Source organism: Lupinus angustifolius, chromosome LG18 (assembly GCF_001865875.1).
Source record: "Lupinus angustifolius cultivar Tanjil chromosome LG18, LupAngTanjil_v1.0, whole genome shotgun sequence".
NCBI lineage: Eukaryota > Viridiplantae > Streptophyta > Magnoliopsida > Fabales > Fabaceae > Lupinus > Lupinus angustifolius.
The window spans coordinates 2,428,769-2,434,087 of record NC_032026.1 but is presented as its reverse complement, the minus strand read 5'-3'; positions in this window follow the sequence as shown (position 1 = coordinate 2,434,087).

Genomic DNA, 5,319 nt, shown 5'->3' with positions numbered 1-5,319 from the left:
AACAAAAATATAAAAAATAATGAATATTTAATTTTTTTAATTAACATAACATGTTTTCATTGATGTAGGACATGGTTTGAGACAACAAATCTTTGACTAGAAAATTAGTGGCAAATTTTCTCGTCGCTAAATCCTTATACATTTAAAAAATTCGTATTTTATGTTAGTCACACTTATAAATGTCGATAATTTCCTAAAATCGCAAAGAAAATAAACTAACATATGCATATCAATGTCATTATTAATAAATAAGAAGACGTTAATTTAATGATGTAAAGTTTTGTTAGATCCACAGAAAAACCAAAAGGTTAGGGGTTCGATTCCTGGGATATCACTTGTTGGAATGGGCATTCACACACCATGAAAAGAATTAATTCCTTACTCATAGGGTAATGAGATATTTTTTATAGTACAAAAATATCATTATCAACAATAATTATATTATTTTCTTTCTATTTTCTATCATATCAAACAACTAAAGATTCACCATATTTTATTCCCATTTTCTTCTATCATTTTTTCTTTTCTTAACTTTTCTTCCATAAACCAAACAGAGTGTAAGAGTGGAGGAGGAAGATTGTGAGGGCACGTGGGCATCTCCCCGCTTGATTTTCTTTTCAAATTTATTATCACATTTTTTAACCTTTTTAAAATATATTTTTTATGTTATGTAATTTGTATGGTCCTTCTAAAAATTGTAGATAAAAGATCAAGTTTTCTTACAAATAGAGATGTTGATATTGCTTATAATATTATTATTGTATTCAAGTTCATAATGATTTTACACGTATGAAATTAATTATAGGGTCACATATTGTCTTTGTTAAACTTTGGTGCAAAAGTTCTAAGATTCATTGAAATTTTATAAATAATTTAATATTGATATCATATATATTTTTGTGTAAAATTTTTACCCTGTGAATTTCATTGAGCAAGAGAATATTTACTTGAGATGTTAACTTCAACATTTTATAGTTGATGCCATTAGTCATTTGGAAAATCTCCACAATATATAAATTAGATGCAACTTTGAGAATACGAAAAAAGTAAATGCATATTATGCTCCATTGAGTTATTTGTCTTATCTTAACTATTATGGAAAGCAAATAGATGAAATTTTACTCCCGATTTAATCAACAATGAGTTTAACTCATTAAAAGAATGAAGAGTGACACTTTAAATTAATGTACATTTTTCATTAATGTTTTAATAGTTAATTATTGTTATTTGAAATTAAAATGTTATTTCTTTTTATATATTTTTTACTAAATTAATCTAATTATAAATTGTAATTAAATATTGTTGTCCCATTAAATTTTAGGTGCTAACCCAAAATGAAACATGTTTAAATTGAAATGCAGTATCATGATTTTGTTGGTGCTATCTTAAATCTAGTTTTCCAAATTGCTGACTGCATCGCATCACATGATATGGCCGCAATATTGCGTTGTGATGTCTGCCACAACCATATCACACTGCAATTGCGGTGTGATACTAAATCACAGTGTTGTGACCGCAATGAGCCACAATGTAACCACATCGAATCGCATCAGGACGCAACACAACTATATCGGTATCAAAAATATTTTTTTTACTCACAAAATAATTCACACTGCAACATCTACAATCACAATAAACGCAATTGCGATCACAATTTAAAACATGTTGCTTAAATCTATAGGTGACAATAAATGGAATTATTCACAATTCAACTCTTATTTAATGAGATAAAGTTGGTTGATGGACCAAACAATTTGAATTAATTTTAGCTAAGAATGAATCCTTAAGTCAATGAACCGAATTTTAATAGAGTATAATGTATCTCGTTAGGTTTATGAGCTACTAATTAAAATATATATATTAGTTGCACATGACTTTTCCAAATAATTATTAACGAACTTTTAATCTTAATTATCTATGTATAGTTGTATGATCTTTATTTATTATTCTTATAATTTTTATGTGAGAATTGTTCTCTATTAGTACTTTATATATATATATATATATATATATATATATAAAGTACTAATAGAGAACAATTCTCACATAAAAATTATAAGAATAATAAATAAAGATCATACAACTATACATAGATAATTAAGATTAAAAGTTCGTTAATAATTATTTGGAAAAGTCATGTGCAACTAATATATATATTTTAATTAGTAGCTCATAAACCTAACGAGATACATTATACTCTATTAAAATTCGGTTCATTGACTTAAGGATTCATTCTTAGCTAAAATTAATTCAAATTGTTTGGTCCATCAACCAACTTTATCTCATTAAATAAGAGTTGAATTGTGAATAATTCCATTTATTGTCACCTATAGATTTAAGCAACATGTTTTAAATTGTGATCGCAATTGCGTTTATTGTGATTGTAGATGTTGCAGTGTGAATTATTTTGTGAGTAAAAAAAATATTTTTGATACCGATATAGTTGTGTTGCGTCCTGATGCGATTCGATGTGGTTACATTGTGGCTCATTGCGGTCACAACACTGTGATTTAGTATCACACCGCAATTGCAGTGTGATATGGTTGTGGCAGACATCACAACGCAATATTGCGGCCATATCATGTGATGCGATGCAGTCAGCAATTTGGAAAACTAGATTTAAGATAGCACCAACAAAATCATGATACTGCATTTCAATTTAAACATGTTTCATTTTGGGTTAGCACCTAAAATTTAATGGGACAACAATATTTAATTACAATTTATAATTAGATTAATTTAGTAAAAAATATATAAAAAGAAATAACATTTTAATTTCAAATAACAATAATTAACTATTAAAACATTAATGAAAAATGTACATTAATTTAAAGTGTCACTCTTCATTCTTTTAATGAGTTAAACTCATTGTTGATTAAATCGGGAGTAAAATTTCATCTATTTGCTTTCCATAATAGTTAAGATAAGACAAATAACTCAATGGAGCATAATATGCATTTACTTTTTTCGTATTCTCAAAGTTGCATCTAATTTATATATTGTGGAGATTTTCCAAATGACTAATGGCATCAACTATAAAATGTTGAAGTTAACATCTCAAGTAAATATTCTCTTGCTCAATGAAATTCACAGGGTAAAAATTTTACACAAAAATATATATGATATCAATATTAAATTATTTATAAAATTTCAATGAATCTTAGAACTTTTGCACCAAAGTTTAACAAAGACAATATGTGACCCTATAATTAATTTCATACGTGTAAAATCATTATGAACTTGAATACAATAATAATATTATAAGCAATATCAACATCTCTATTTGTAAGAAAACTTGATCTTTTATCTACAATTTTTAGAAGGACCATACAAATTACATAACATAAAAAATATATTTTAAAAAGGTTAAAAAATGTGATAATAAATTTGAAAAGAAAATCAAGCGGGGAGATGCCCACGTGCCCTCACAATCTTCCTCCTCCACTCTTACACTCTGTTTGGTTTATGGAAGAAAAGTTAAGAAAAGAAAAAATGATAGAAGAAAATGGGAATAAAATATGGTGAATCTTTAGTTGTTTGATATGATAGAAAATAGAAAGAAAATAATATAATTATTGTTGATAATGATATTTTTGTACTATAAAAAATATCTCATTACCCTATGAGTAAGGAATTAATTCTTTTCATGGTGTGTGAATGCCCATTCCAACAAGTGATATCCCAGGAATCGAACCCCTAACCTTTTGGTTTTTCTGTGGATCTAACAAAACTTTACATCATTAAATTAACGTCTTCTTATTTATTAATAATGACATTGATATGCATATGTTAGTTTATTTTCTTTGCGATTTTAGGAAATTATCGACATTTATAAGTGTGACTAACATAAAATACGAATTTTTTAAATGTATAAGGATTTAGCGACGAGAAAATTTGCCACTAATTTTCTAGTCAAAGATTTGTTGTCTCAAACCATGTCCTACATCAATGAAAACATGTTATGTTAATTAAAAAAATTAAATATTCATTATTTTTTATATTTTTGTTTCATTATCATTGGTTTGTGATATGGTATGTGACATACTTTGAGATAGGGGTGTTTGCGGTCCATTTGGATCAATTTTTAGGCAAACAATGATCTGATCCAAACACGTAATTAACATGCGGTCTGGATCGGTCTGGTCTGTTTATATTAAGATGTCTGATCCAATTCGATCCAAATATAATATGCGGTTTCAGTTCGGTTTGGAACGGTTTTTTTTATAAAATATTAAAATTGCACTTATATTAAAAAACTCATAAAAATGACTAAATATTAAGCATAAAACAACAATAAAAATAGTGTTCAACAATATTGAAACAACATTAAAATGTGTGCAACAATAGTATAAGTAAACATCATAGAATAGTAATAAAAGTAAAAAATAGTAACAACAACAAGATATCAATAATAACAAGACAACAAAACAACAATATATCAATAAGAATAATATGAGCACTTGTAACGTAATTTTAATAGTTACAATGTTTTACTGATGATTAATAATAATACTTTCACAACAATAAAATTGATAATAAAACACCTAGTCAGAATAACACTTGAATCCTCTTCATTTGGTTGTGGGATTGGTTTAAGTTCTAAAAAAGTGTATCAAATATAATCAATATGATTTAAAACATAGCAACATATATATAAGTGGGTGTTATATGTAACAAATAAAATATAGGTACAATTTTGGGGTTGGGACTTAAGATTAAGTTTGGAAAACACTTAAAAGTATTACACACTTAAACTTTACATAGTGTTTTGGTCTGGTCTGGATCGGTCTGGATCCAAGAGGTGAAACCAAAATCCGGATCGAACCAATCGGTCTTTAAAAAATAAGTCCAACACGATCCAAATGCATTCGGTTTTTGCGGTTTCGATCTATTTTGGATTGAGTTTCGGTTTTATTATTGGACCAATCTGGATTTGAACACCCCTACATTGAGATAGTTGATCCTGTTCCAATTTTCTCTACTTGTTTTCCTGTAGTATTGGAGAGTAAAAATAATGACATGTAACCCACCATTTATTTTCATTTCTTCTTTTCAATGTAACAAACAATATAAAATATTATTTTCTTTCCTTTTTCATTCTCTTACCTTTCTTTCCTTTCTTTTTTATCTCACTCAAACCTAGCTTTAATACACTTCTAATGAACATATATATAAATAAGTAAATTAGAAAGAAAAAAAATACTGATAATGTATATATTTTATACATTGTTACAGTATCATCTGTTATTATTTAATCATTATTTATTCTTCAAAAAATAACAATAATAATTATTATACTGATTGTTTATAAATATTTAT